At 38.9% G+C, this 15,576-nt stretch overlaps 1 protein-coding gene across 2 annotated transcripts in view; it reads left to right on the top strand.

Annotated features, from left to right (window-relative positions):
• The first annotated feature begins 2,189 nt into the window (after positions 1-2,189).
• The window catches only part of LOC122563099 (solute carrier family 26 member 9-like), a 112,121-nt gene continuing 98,734 nt past the window's right edge, over positions 2,190-15,576 (top strand). Inside the window, exons 1-2 of one of the 2 annotated variants that reach the window (XM_043716525.2) lie at positions 2,191-2,338; positions 3,121-3,221. The gene's annotated coding sequence lies outside the window, so the exon portion shown is untranslated. Of the gene's footprint in view, positions 2,339-3,120; positions 3,222-15,576 lie in introns of both variants that reach the window. The other variant, XM_043716529.2, reaches the window with a different exon arrangement.

The raw sequence follows: 15,576 nt of genomic DNA, 5'->3' as shown, positions 1-15,576 counted from the left end.
TACAGCCTCCCTTATATCGAATTTTAAACTCACTTTCTTATTATTTTCCATAATCTGCAAACCAAGTTTGTCCAATAGGTTTGTGCCACCAGAGGAGTCTAAAACTTTGCAGTCAGACTGCTCTAATCCATAGTTAAACAGTATCTCTTTGTCCTCAACTGCTAGGATACCTACACACTTCTGTGGTTGATGTTTAATTCCCTGTGTTGCTGCACAGCTGTGCCATGCACACACAACCCTCTATAAAATTGGTTGGGTTAGATTTCTGTCAGTGACACTCCTTTGTGGAGTGGTCAATGCCCTGTTTCTTTGTCCGGTTGCCATTGGCAGATTTTATGAATGTTTGTTTCATTCCCATTCCTGTAAGTATCTTTGGTTTTCTCATTGCAACTGTTGATTTCTTTTCTGTCTCTTGTAGATTGTATTTCCCTCTTTCTCTGTTGTGAACCTTGTTCAATCCTTTTCAGGTTTTATGTGGTCTTTGTCTCTCCATAACTTGGTGCCTACATAGATGTTGAAGTCCATTGCTCACTGACCCAAGCCACAGCTGAGCTTCTCATTGAGTATTCCCACCACTTCATGGTCGTATGACTGGACTAGGCCTTGGAACTGTACTGTTGATGTGTTTTACTCTTTCCTCTTACTGCTGCTTGCCTCTGGTTCTGCGGTCAGATCACTGTTTACAACCATTTGTCATCTGATTGAACCTTAATAAACTTTATTATCCTAATTTTTTACTAGGTGTAATAATAGAGGAAATGACATCACAGTTTGAAGGCATGGTTTCCAGTTCCATGTGATCTGATGCCACTACAATATCCACCCTCTCACATTTGTTATGTAGCTATTCTTTCAGTAAAGATATAATTATTTAGTCCACAATTTTAATGTTTAGATTTGATTGACTCCAAAGTAGGTACAGATTAAAATAACAGACATAATGTCTAGCAACTCCTTGCACAATTAATAGCTCAATCTTATCCAGCATAACCAGGAATCCAATACGCCAGGTGATGTGACGGGAGAGCCTGTCAGTTGTTTATTTCCTCCCCTCACCAGCCCCACCCTTTTTAAATCTCCTAAGTATATTATAAAGTGATCTTTTAATTAGTCTAATATGGCGTTGTTTCATCTGCAATAAGTTTCTGAACAAGAGTCATGCGCCTGCATAGTGGAAAGAGAAAAAAAATCTACATCTTTAGTTATTATATTGATATTCTTTCAAAAGGAGTTTTCTGACCGCAGTCTCTGTAGGTTAGTAAACAACTATTGTTAGAACCAAAGTCCTCCAAGGCGATAGGAATAATTAATAAAGCATATGCAATGCATACACCATCAAGACTGTTCATGGAGTCATAGTCATACAGCAAGGAAACTGACCCTTCAGTTCAACTTGACTGCATGACCATTGGGCCATGTAACATTTCTAATTGCATTTACAATTTGTGCTGTTGTCATTTTGTGATGTGTAAAATTCTCACACAGTCAAGTTGGACTGAGGGGTCTGTTTCAGCGTTGTATGACTATGACTCCATGAACAGGCTTGATGATGTGTGAAAGCTTATGTTTTGTTAATTCCTGAAATGTCACATTGCAGTCAAAGCTGACATCAAATGATCATTTCTGTTAACCCATGAAAAATTTTGTGATCAGCCTCCTAATTTAATTTTATAATGGTTTTGTTTGATTGTAGGGCTTGCCAGCTATTTCAGAGAACAATTAAGGGTTGACCATGTTGACGTGACCCATGTAGTCCAGAGCAGAGAATACAGAATGCTTCTTTGACTTTAGATCATTAGCAAACCCATCGGCATTCCAACAACTTCATGACTCCCAAGATTCATGGTATGATGTATCTATTCAGTCAATATATGCTTTGCCAATTGCGTACATTCATTTGAAGCCAATCAAATTTAACAGCTGAAAGTAGGTGGCTGATAGTGTCTTATTCACAATACTTGATTAATTAAGGGAATGAGATAGCAGTTTTTCTTATATTTTGTTCAAAGTTCAATATTCATCCAAGCATTGCAGAATTTTTATGAGGCATCTAAAGTCAGATTAAATATAGTTTATTGATATGCTGATAGATTTCTGACCTATGAACTTGGCATTGGAGTTCTCTTTAATTATTTTAATTATTTTGAGTCAAGTTGGCACTCAGGTGATTTGCCTCTTTGCACAGCCGGAGACGTAGGAAAGTGCAAAGTGAATTTGTTCACCTCTTACTTGAAGATCGGCAAAGTGAAGAGAAGGAAATTCCAGATGGTGGACTGGAGCCTACTTCATGACATTCCAGAGAACAACGCATTGCAGTGGAAGAGTCACTATCATCAAGGTGAATCCCTCCTTAGCAAGCCAAACAGTATGAATGGTTTTTGAATGGTTTTCTTAGACTTAAATAATGGGAATGTCTTTTTTGCATAACTGGCAATATCTTATAGTATAATGTATTATGGTACCTAACCACACAGCAAATATGATGGTGTTACTGAATTAGTAATTCTTACTCAAATGGTCTTATGTGTGACACCAGTCCCTCAACAATTTGGTTGGCTCTTAATCACTCTCTGAAACTGCCTAGCAGTTACACTTAAGAATAGGCGATAAATATTGCTTTGCCAGCAACACACAATCCCCAAGAATGAATGATTAAAAAATGATCACAAAACAGAATATTGTAACATTCCAAAGTAGTACAATTGTTTTCCTAAAACTATATTGTCTGTAAATGTACAAGTTCCTTATTGCTATGTTCAGCATGTTTACATACTCTAAACTACTTTTTTAAACAAACTATCAAGAAAGCTAAATTGTCTGAAGTAGATAATGAACACAAACATTCTTCACAATCTTAAAATAGTTTAAGGTTCCCTAAAAGGTTTTTTTAGGTGCAACTATCAAAGACTTTACTGAATTCATTGCAAAGAAGGTTACTTAGAAATAAATGTGTTTCTATTTCTTTTTCCTTTCTACCTACTGGTCATGTAATTGCTTTGTCCTTTTTGTTGCAGTCCAATACAGACTGTCATTTAAATAAGATCAGCAAATCATTTTCAAACGACAGTATAAGCAACACACTGTCACTGTACTTGATGAGTCATTTCTCTATTTAAGCAGTAATCACCAGTCTGTTCAGAACTTTATGCTGAGAGGTAATGCACACAAGTTTGTAACACCTGAGGGAACAGATATAATCCAGCACCACCTGTCAGTCTGAGGTAAGCAATACCCTGTGATTTTTAAATAAATGATTGAACTTATTTTTCATTTGCTAAATGTGGATAGTTCTTACTGTATTTTATATTGTTCAGGCTTAACTTTATCAATGATTAAGACATTTTGAAGTTTGGTAAATAATTAGAGCCAACTGAAACTCATTTTAAGAACTACATTTTACATCAATTTTGGGTTTTGGTGATAAAATATGAATAACCTTTGCAGCATTATATTTGTGTATCAGGTAATAATTATTATTATTCATAATAATTGGATACCCATGACTTCTATTTATTGGGTATTTTGTTCATGTTGTCATTAAAATATTTGCACATATAGTATTTTAAATGTTGAATTTTTTTTAACATTTAGAAATGCCTACAAGTTTAGGTAGGTGGCATGTTAGCTCTATGTGTATCATTAATGCACCAATGTGTACTGTAAATTATACCATACAACGAGTTCATGATATTGGCTGTGTTGCTGGATGGGGATGTTGAGACAATAAAATGTTCCCATCCAAGCTGAGAAACCTACATTTAACAGTCACATTGACACAGTTGCTTTCAAACAAATGAAAGAACTGCAAGTGCTGTAAATCAGAGACACAAATAGAAATTGCTGGAAAAGCTCAGCAGGTCTGGCAGCACCTGTAGAGAGAAATCAAAGTTAAAGTTTCGGTCAAGTCATTCAACCTGAAACGTTAACTCTGATTTCTCTCCACACATGCTTTTCCAGCAACTTGTGTTTTTGTCTCTGCTGTCAACTAACTCATGACATCTAGTACAAGGACAGCAATGATACATTACTGGGGCAAAGTCACCCATCATGACTCTTGTTCTCGAATGCAGCAAGTGACAAGTCAATCTTGATGTAAACATATTTTTAAAAATTCTACAAGGATTGGAGTGGGAATGGCCCTGACGAGAGAATGTTTGAAAAGAAAGGAATCAGAAGACGACAATCTTTCACACAGTATTTGCAATTGTATGTTCCAAAATAATTTATGGAGTCATATGTTGCCTTCATTTACTAATTAAGAAGGGTCAAGAAATACCTTTGTTTGGTGGTTGTTGCTTCTTTAAGCATGCAAATGGAAAGAAAGATACCCGTTGAGCTTTGAAATTTCTTTCATTCTTAAGGTTTTGGATAGATTTTGTCCTCAAGGAGATGAGATGTTACAGCTACCACAAATTGAGGCATTTATTCTACTTTTGTCTCCCAGTATCAGCATTAACTACTCTCGTGTGAAGGTAATGCAACTGGGTACACTGTAAACCTGTTTCTTCTCCTTTCCCACATCGTACCTTAACCCCAATTTCCAGCAGAGTGCCCTCTACTGAAATTTTTCTCTCTTCAGTGTCTTACAGCTTCTCTGATGAAGATTGCCACTTGTAGAAGTTTACAAGAAGCTTTAGTCCTGTCAAATCACATCCAATTGAACCATGTGTAATACATGCCAAGTTTAGGGAATGTTGGATTCTTATGGAGATCAGAAATAAGACACTCGCAAAAGAGTAGCATACTTCCCCCAGTGAGCCTTCAAACTTATCAGTCAGCTTCTAGGTAGGGATTTTTGAAATACCTGGAACAGTCTTGTGGTGCGTCCATGCTCTTTGTTGATTCAATGTTACTTAAACTTACATCCAGAATCCTGGAAATTCCTCACTTACAATATAACAGTAACAGTGCTCTTAAACCTTACCTTCTGCTCAATCAAGTCACAATGAGAATTCTATCCCACACCTACAATTTTCTTCCTTCGGTCCTCCTCCCTTGGAGATGATAACATATATGGCAGAGTTCCTGGGTTCTTATTAATCCTTTGATGCTAGTAGCTATTCTTCATGTGAGACTGAATAGTGAGTCAGCGTTTGTTAGCTATTTGTCCATGAGAATATAATCACGCTTGGTTGCCTTCAAGAACCAAAAACTCAGTAGAGGGAGAAAATTTTCATTAGAGGGCACTCTTCTGGAAATTGGGATTAAGGTACCATGTTGGAAAGGACAAGGTACAGGTTTACAGTTTACCCAGTAATTAGTAGAGGAGAATGGCCAAAATTTCTCTATCTTATTCCAGGGCTATTGAAATATATAGTCCTTCAGCCTTTGCCCAGAGTCACATCTTGACTCTCCATTAGAAATCTGTTGCAATTCTTTCCCCAACAACTTACATTAACCCACCCCTATTGTACTCCTAACCACTTTACTTTCCCAGTTTTCCAGTGATTATCCTTTGTTCCTTTCCCTTTGAACTATCTTTAACTCAACGTCTTCCTTTCTCATTGCTCTGCTTTCACTCACTTTACATTTAACACTCAATCCATTCCTGGCTACTGGCACTTAGATAGCTCTCAAAGAACCCAAGAGTTTCCTCTCTTTATTCCTTTCTCCCATCTCCTTCTATTTAGTTTTGTTTCCCACAATTAATTTTATCTCCATTAAAAACCTATTGGGTTGGATGTCACAGTTGAACTAATGACACAACACATCCAACTGCCCATATTGCCAATTGTTGGACCAGAGGAAGAGACAGATTAGAGTTGGGCTGTGTAACCCAGGAAGTTCCCAATTCCCAAGACGAACTGGGCAAAAGCCTGCCATCAGCTCCAGGTCCATGATCAAAATTTAAAAATATGGCTTAAACATAAAATATCCCTCCTGATCAGCCCCACACATTCCCCATCACCATCCATGCCACACTATTTCCCACTATTCATCCTAATGTTATATCATACTACCCTGCACCAATCTCAGATCCAAAGCCTGATCACTATCCTATTTCCTCTACACACTCTCATAACCCCTGTGCCACAAGCCTAATTGTATTCTCAAGGACAAATAGCTAACAAATGCTGATTCACTATTTAGCCTTGTGTGATAAATATTTACTAGCATGAGTTCATTTGCCCATCCCCATTGCCCTTTATATTCCCTATGCCACACTATGCCCATTTACCTATTCCCCATAGGCCCTGTTATGAGAATGTATCACCCATTATCCCCATTTCTAAGCCTTTTGTAGTCCCTATGCTAAATTATACCTCCCTACTCTTTGCCCATTCATCTCTGTGCAATTGTACTGAATATCCACCATAACATAACCTTAGGAGTGTGCCACCAGTGGCTGTTGCTTATGTCACTCTTGAAAAATAAAACAGAAATTTATAACCAAAAATGAGTCAATACATTGAAAACCTTTGGCAAATCCCTTATGAAAACAAACCCTTAAGTGCTTAATCTCCAATGTTAACAAACATTTCCATTTGATAAGCAGTTGGAGTTTTCTATCAAAATGCTTACTGAGATGCACCCCATTGTGAAAGTTATACTTTGGGAAATCAATCATACAATAAAAATTCTGCTATGTTTTTCAATTAATAGACACTCGAAATAGCTATCCAGGGACCAGATCCAACAGATTTCCTTACTTCTCCAAAAGGAAGAAATTAAAACAAAACATTCCTCCAGCCCTCACACCCCACTCACTCCTCCTCATCCCAACACTCTTCAAATGCCCAGCAAAACACCTTCTACCCTTCTTCCATGGCCCCTTTACCATGAAACCAAATTTATGCTTTCTTTCACCCATCACCATTTGATCCCTTATTTTCCATGCCAACGCATGGTGTAGCCATTTGTACCCACGGACATAAGAGAAAAAATATGGTTCTATTACTTCAAGTTCTATAATGCAGACTACATTCTTTTTGACACATAAACTAATTTTGACATTTGTTGAAATTCTTGACAAGTTGTGACATACCTTGAAAGATCAATGTTTGTTGACACATATTGACACTTGTTTACATTCTTGGCAAGTCAACATTTGTTGACACTTCTAGATCCTTGACAGTTTTTGACAGGTCTTGACAAGTTGGATTGTTCCAAAGGGTTTATGCATCTTTTGTACATAATCCTATTGATAATTAAGAGTGCCAGAGGGCACCTAATTATCCTAAATGGACCCAATCCCATCCCTGAAATGTCCTGGCACCATATCTTTAGGATTATCTCAGGTCTTCAAAGGGGTACCTTAGCTATCCAAAAGAATTGCACAGAGAAAGTATCTGCTCTATATAGTCTAATCTCCACACTCTGCATTCCAGATACCAGACACTAAAAAACTCCCCCCTTTTAGTGGAGGCAGCTGGTTACTTAAATGCCAACAGCCTCTGACAGCCATACCTTTGTGAACTACAGACAGTTTTCAGAAACTTGGCCTTCTTCATGTGATTAAATCAGAATGGAAAAATATACTGCCAACATGATTATTTTGGAAATTAGGAATATCATTTGCTGCTAAAAAGATTGGGTGAAAAACATGTAGAAAAAAACTCAGGAGTGATTGTGGGATGCCAGTTTCCAGATTGCACAGTGAGAATGACAAGGCTAAATTGGCAAAATCTATTATAAATATGAACATAGAAATGTATAAAGATTAGGAATGACGTGAGAACAGGAAATGAAGTTATACAGAGAGGTGTAATTTCAATCAAGACTGAACCATAAAGCTTCTCTGGTAATACTTCTACTGCATTCCTATTGGAGAAATCAGCCAAGCCGTGATGGGTTAGAAAATAAAAGTCAATGTGCACTGAATAGCAGGTATTCTTCTGTATTATTCATTTTAACTTGTTCAGTCTTTTAATTGTCACTGAAAATTCAAAATGTCTAGGCTTAGTGGGAAAATAATAAAATTTTACTTTGGTCTCAATGTGAAAACATGAATACTTTTGATAATTGTGTATCATGATGCTTTTACACCCATGAAGAACTGCATCAAGTGTTTGTATATTTTTCCAGTTAGATTGTGAGACTGTTGCAGCTTCAATTTTTTTAAAAATAATGTTTAGTTAAACATAGGTCTTAAGGGAATATGGGCTAAAGGCAGATTTATGGAGTTAGACCACAGATTGGCCATGATCTCTCTGAATGATGGAACAAGTTCAAGGACTAAATGGCCTACTCCAGTTCCTATGTTCCTAAATCTGGATCAGGAACCCAGGAGTGACTATGGAAGACTTCATTTTCAAACTTCCCCAGAGTGGCTAATTAAGGAGCTGCCTTCAGGACACCTGTTTGGTTAAGGAAGGCAAAGTAGACAAGCAGGAGGCTGGAAGAACACAGCAAGCCATGCAGCATCAGGAGGTGGAGAAGTTGATGCTTTGGGTGTAACCCTTCTTCAGGACTGGGGGTGGGTGTAGGGGAAGCTGCAGATAAAGGGGGAGGCGGGGGCAGGATGGTGAAGAGGGGATAGGTAAAGGCAGGTAGAGGTTATGACCTGGTTGGTCAATAGGAGGAATGAATCTGGTTGATGGCAGGGAGCTGTGGCAGAAAGGGGGAGGGGCTGGAAAGGGAGTCGATGGATGGAGAGGGAAATTATTGGAGAATGGAGACCTCAATGTTCAGTCCTCCAGACCAGAGGGGTGCCCAGGCGGAAGATAAGGTATTGTTCCTCCAATAGGCACTGTGGTTTGTTTTGACAATGGAGGAGGCCAAAGATGGTCATGTCAGAAAGGGAGTGATTGGGGGAATTGAAATGGGCAGTGCCTTGGAGGTTTGGTAGGTTCCACTGGCTGAGGAAGGCAGGCAGACCAAGAAAGTAAAAGGCTCAGGTGACATCTGGATGCCAGTCTACCAGGAGGGGTGGGGAATGCTGAAAAAGGCAGAAGCCCATGAGTGCTAGACTCGCACTTGGCCCTGACTGTCAGGCCGTCATTGTGGAGATAGAATACACTCACAGAATAGCCTGTAACAGTATGGGTGGCCACTTGCAATTGTGTGATGGAAATGTACTATCAATAGCCCCTTGACTCATGGCAGATGGTCACGTTAAGTTAAATGATCACCTTCAGCAGAGCACCCAAACACAGTCAGGAACATTCCTGAATTGACAGCATCTCTCCCCAGTTGGGCTAATAATGGGCCTAACTGGCTACATGCCATTGCTAGGTATGAAATGTCTGTATCACTTTTTCCTCCTCTGACAAGATTACTCCTAGGCAGAGATGTGTACGGTAAGTAGCTGAGCCAAAGCAAACTTTTCTGAGTTATCTCTCAGTTTTCCACTGAATGCACCTCCACAGGACTGGGAAAACTCATGCCAAAGAATGAATCACTCCAGCAATACAGATTAAGTGATTTCTCGAAGGTTTACTAGGTTCCATGAACAGGCAAATGACGTGTGTAGGTATGGAGGTTGAGTACTGAGTTCATTGAGATACTATATCTGTGCAAGTGGAATCTATGGAATAACAAGATCTTGAGCACATTGTGGCTCTCCACATAAAACAAAAGTATGCAAGAGAGTTTGCAAGCATTTAAAATGTTTATAGCACAGTCTGGATTTTTTTTTGCTAGTTGATGAGGTGTGAGGGCACCTAAAATAGAGAAACAGCCCAGCCCACACTCATTCCTAATGAAGGGCTTTTGCACGAAACGTCGATTTTCCTGCTCCTCGGGTGCTGCCTGACCTGCTGTGCTTTTCCAGCACCCACTCTAATCTAGACTCTGATTTCGAGCACCTGCAATCCTCACTTTTGCCTCACCTCCTTCCCACCCACTGTGCAGTTAGTCGGCAATAAACTAAGTGGACATGTGCTAAAATCAGCAACATATCCGACAGAATCAAGGCTGACAGGGAGAAGGCAGGAAAGTGGGCATTAGAAATGTCGGATCAGCCATGATCCTATTCAATAGTGGAACAGACTCAAAGGGGCTGTGTACTCTACTGGGTGGCATGGTGGCTCAGTGGTTAGCACTGCTGCCTCACAGTGCTAGGGACCTGGGTTCAATTCTCGCCTTGGGTAACCGTCTGTGTGGAGACTGCACATTCTCCCTGTGTCTGTGTGGGTTTCCTCCCACAATCTAAAGATGCGCAGGCTAAGTGAATTGGCCATACTAAATTGTCCATCATGTTAGGTGCATTAGTCAGGGGTAAATATAGGGTATGAAAATGGGTCTGGGTGTGTTAATCTTCAGAGTGTCAGGTTGGGCTGAAGGGCCTGTTTCCATAGTGTAGGGAATCTAATACTGCTTGCAGTCTTATTATATTTAAATAGACAATTTAATGTCAATTAGGCTTGTTAACAGGTATATTGACCTGAATAATACACTGTTTACATCATAATTTGGTCAGTCTGAGCAGTTGGGCCAGAGCAGACAGCCAGTTTTTAAAAGAGCTGGAAGATATTGACCTTCATTCCTTCCTAACCACCTGCTCTCCAAGATCCATCCCCACATCTCCATCCCTAAGGAGAACAAACCCTCCAAAACTAATACCCCTCTGGTATTCCTTTGATCATTCTTTGTGGAACTGGACAACACCCATTACTGAGCATGTCACACTGCCAGGATTACCCAGCAGCTCCTCCCACAGAGAGGCAGAAGGCCCCTCTTCACCAATTACCCCACCCATCTTGTTGAAATTAGTGGGCAACTTTATGATATGCTTCACAGAGGCATTAACACAATTATTTTGAATGGATTAATGCTGGCATTAAAACAGCAGACCAGGAAGTGATTTTGAATATGTCATGCATTTATTTGAGTAAAATTAAGGTCTAGCTTTGATGTTTTGAATGTCTATCCTTTAAACAGAACCATCCAAAAAAAGCAATTAATTTATATTTTTTAACGAGCAACTCTTTAAAGAATAGCAATAAACTGCAAAGAACAAGATTGTTCCATACTGTGGCGAAAGTGGGGATTGCATTCCTGATGGAGGGCTCTTGCCAGAAATGTTGATTCTCTTGCTCCTCGGATGCTGCCTGACCTGCTGCGTTTTTCCAGCACTACACTCTCGACTCTTGTTCCATGCAGTGTATACCTTTCCACCATCATTTATAGAGACTTGCGAATATTGACTCCATTAATGAGTTCATTGACGATTGTAAGTGATTGTCAGCTTCCTTCTGAGGTCCCCGAATTCACCATTATATTAACTTAAGTGAATCTGAGTCAATGTTCTTGGAAACTTGCACCAGGAATTAAAAAAAATAAATAATTCAAATATTAACAAACAGTGTTGTCCGGGGAATTCCAAGTGCATATGTTCCCACACAGGTGTGAATTCCAGCTCTTTGATTGATCAAATACGATTATTATGTAGTTGGGTGCAACCTGTTGGCCCTAAACTTTCCACCTTGTTCAAAATGAACTACTTCCCACCATGATGTACAAACTGTGACTCAGTTGCTTGCTTACCATTGAATTGCAATATTCTGCATTCAAGTCTCTCACAAGGGCTGCAGCATGAAAACGAATTTGTGCATTGCTGAGGGAGTGTTGCAAGTGAGTGAGAAGTTGACTTGAGGCCCAAGCTGCCTGCTTAGTGAATATAAAAATCCCATGGCACTGCTTTGAAGAAAAGAACAAGAGACATTGCTAGCTTCCTTGCCAATATCTGTCCCTCAGTCAACAAAGAAAGGAAACAGATTATCCAGTTCTTATCACATTGCTGTTTGTGGGAGTTTGCTGTACATAGCTGCTGCATTGTCTACATTACAATAATGATGACACTCACAAAGCATTTCATTGTAAAGCACTTTTAAGATGTTCAATGGCTGTGAAAAGCTCTATGTAAATGTAAGTCTCTTCTTTTCTCTTGTCGAGCATTCCTCTGCACAAGCCTGTCCATGTGACTCCTCAGGTGGGTAAGATCAATGAAGCTAAATGTTCTGGTCACATTCTTTCATCTTCCTCATATGCTGCCTTTCAGTTCTTCATTCCAATTGCTCCATGTTGCATAATTGGATTCCTCTGGTTTGGTGAGAGGTTAGAACACTTCCTTATATTTCCCCAAGCTTGAAGGAGACCTTAGGCACCAAAACCTTAACTATGGGGAAGGAAAACAGATTTAACATTTCAAATGACCCAGAACTGATTTCTGAAGAAGCGTGATATTGGTTTTGAAATGTTAACTCTGTTTTCTTTCCAAAGGTGCTGCCAAACCTGCTGCGCTTCTCCAGCAATTTCTGATTTTGAGTGTTTCAGATCACCAGCACACCATGTTGTTTGTTTTATAAAACCTTAACTATCACTGCTGTCAGACCAAGCTTAAGGCAAATGTGATATAGAAAACATCTTCATTACAAAATATAAGTAGGGGTTTGGAATATAACCCTTGTGACAAATTCACCAGTTAAGCTACTGTGAATATTTTATTCTAAATGACAGACCAGGAAGAACAAAACGTCAGCCCTGATAATTTTATTAGCTTGGAAAGACACTTGGATGCAAATACAGTTAATTTAAAAGACATTTGGATAAGTGCATGACTCGGAGGGGTTTAGAGAGATAGGGGCCAAATGCAGGTAGGTAGGACTAGTTTAGTTTGGGAACATGGTCAGTGTGGACTGGTTGAACCAAAGAGACTGTTCCCATGCTGTATGACTCTATGAGTTTTTGACTCTATGATACACCTGTCAGCCTTCCTCTAGTTAGCTGCATCAAAAAACTCCCAGGTAGAATGCATACTAAATGTGTACAATTTCAGAACCAATCACTAATAGAGATATTCTACCTCACTCAGTAAGTGGTATCCAAAGCACATACAGCAAGGGAGAGAGGAAGGTAATTAATACCATAGCTTGGATTTTGCAGAAAGTGTGACATAACTGTGCTCACTATTTATCTTGAACATCGCTGTCCACAAAGATCTATGCAGCTGTATGGCATAGATTGCACCTTTCCAAAATTAATTTCATTTTGGTATCAACTGGCGCCCAACAATATCGATGTCTAAGTGAGAAGGGTTACGCGGACAATTATACTGAAGATCCATCTCAGACAGCATACCTATTTTTATTGTAAGAAAACAAAATAAAACTTGTGGCAATTATATGGGTAGAAGCTGAAATAACCTTTTTTTAAAAAATTGATTATTTTGAAATGTCTGCAGCATCTGTCTTGTGGAATAGAGAAATTTGAACTTCACGTGTATAGAAATAAATTTTCAGGGCTAGAGATACTGTTTGGGAGTAATTAAAACTTAGTGTACCTTTACAAATCCAGTTACAACAAATTCAATAAGACATAATTTTATTAATTTTAGCAATGATACTACAGGGTAAAAATTGTAAGTTTGTGTCAATTCAGTAATCTCTAATTGGTTTGGATCTTTATGAATTTCTATAATACATTCCGTGGAGGAGTAGAGAAATCCCTGACAGCAACATTTGCAATTCCACAGTTAGCTGTTTATATGCAGATGATGCTGTCAGTGTCCTGGCTAATAACAATGTGTACAGTGTCTGTGTCGTCACAACTGCATAGTTCGGAGTGATATTAATTGGAACCCTCATTGGGGAGTTTTCTGGATACTTGATTAAAAATAAGATGAAGCATAGCTGAACAAGTGTAAGTATTACCAAGAAAACTATGATTTTCAACTTGATTATTAAGGACTCATATGAATGCTCAATATCTTGACTTGCTCTAAAGATTCACTCAATGAAGGAAATTGATTTGTTTTGTAATTAGTGATGGATGTGGAGGGGAAGGAGGAATGAAGACTTTAAGTCTCCTTGTTTTTGCATTTACAACCAATTAAAAATGTCTCTCAATCATAGAACATCAATAGAACTTTTCACTTTGAAGCCAGATGACAACAAACAGAGACTGGGCAGCCTATAATCTTTTAAATATTGATTGGCTTCTTCCACACCTTGTGTAAGCTCATGCCATCAGAGTGAAGCTGTGAATACTAGGCTGGAGGGGCAACAATGTGTTCTTTTCCGTACACACTTTCAAAACATTCTGAATAGAAGTTATCACTAGACACCATTAAGAAAGTATTAAAAGAAGAGCATCTTAATTATGTGTTCTTGTGCAAAAAAGAACCAAGAGTAGTAATTTTAGGTCGATCACAGGCATTTTTGAGTCTGACAATTGTGATAAATGCTTTAAGGTTTTACTTACTCAGTACTCCACTCAATTTCCCACTGACTTCAAAGGAAGTTAAAATTGGGAGAGACACATAATGGGCAGCTGAATAGTTCAAATTACCTCCATTCGAACATGTTACAGAGGTAGCCCGAGATTCCCATTAAAGATGCTGGGGGTGAATTTCTTTATTGTTATTCACCACTCAGCCCACACTGCTGTAGACATTTCAGAAACATTCATACCACTGTCATAACACTGCGGACAAACCCTGCCCCCCCCCCCCCCCAGTATAGGATTATAAAATGGATACAACACGGAAGGAGGCTATTTGGTCTATTGTGCTCAGACTGAGAAAGCAGGATAAACATAAGTGAAGATTTTCTATAAAATGAACAGAAAGTAGTGGATAAACTCTACAGGTGTAACACCATCTATGGAGAGTGAAATAATGTCCATTATAACTTTTGTTCAGAATTTAAGACTTCCTGTCCTGAGCAAGTCTAGAAAGTTAGGGAAGAATGGATTTGTACCATATTTCAGTATTACATTTCTCAAAAGCCACTTAAATAATGAACTTGTCAAAACCATGCAATTTATTTTTGTTCAGATGAGAGGGATTTTTTTTCTCCCACTTGCCATTGCACAGCTGACAGGGAATTTCTTCTACTCTTCCTGCCTGCATTTGTTGGAAGGTTTTATAATTTGGTAAGCATCCTGTTTGGCCACATTACAAACACCCCTTCAACGGCCACCAAGGTTTAAGGTGAGAAGGGAAAGATTGAAAAGGGACTAAAAGGGCAACTTTTTTACACAGACAGTGGTGTATGTATACACTGTGCTGCCAGAGGAGGTGATGAGGCTGATACAATAATAATATTTAAAAGGCATTTGGGTGGGTATATGAATAGGGAGGATTTAGAGGAATATGGGCCAAATGCTGGTAAATGGGATTAGATTAATTTAAGATATCCTGATGGCATGGATGAGTTGGCTTGAAGGGTCTGTTACCGTGCTGTACAACTCTATGACTCTATGAGTCTAAATCCTGGTGCTTCTGGCTCTGAGGTAGGAACATTACCCATTGCTTCACAAGACCTCTGTTCACACAACTCATTGCTTAGTAAAATAGAGGACAATTTACTTAAGGGAGAGAATTTGTGTATGGAAAGTTTATTTGTTTCTATCTTCAGTTCACCTTTTTGCCAAATCTCATTGTGCATATGATTTGTTGTAAATCTCAGTATTCATATGAGATTCATTGTAGTTTCAATGGCTTCAATAAAGAGTTTTCCCTCTGCATTTACGTCTTTGTTGAGATAGCAGACAACATTAGTTCATATAAGCACATGAATGGATTCATTCCTAATATCGCACAGCATAATACCACCAGTCCTACTTATTAAAACAGGATAAATGAGCAGACAGAGTAAACGCTAGCTGTGGCACTGCCTGGGTAAGTAGGTGCTT

Source organism: Chiloscyllium plagiosum, unplaced genomic scaffold, assembly GCF_037043375.1.
Source record: "Chiloscyllium plagiosum isolate Xiang-an unplaced genomic scaffold, Cpla_swu_hap1 HiC_scaffold_26, whole genome shotgun sequence".
NCBI lineage: Eukaryota > Metazoa > Chordata > Chondrichthyes > Orectolobiformes > Hemiscylliidae > Chiloscyllium > Chiloscyllium plagiosum.
This window is presented reverse-complemented; position numbering and strand designations above follow the sequence as displayed.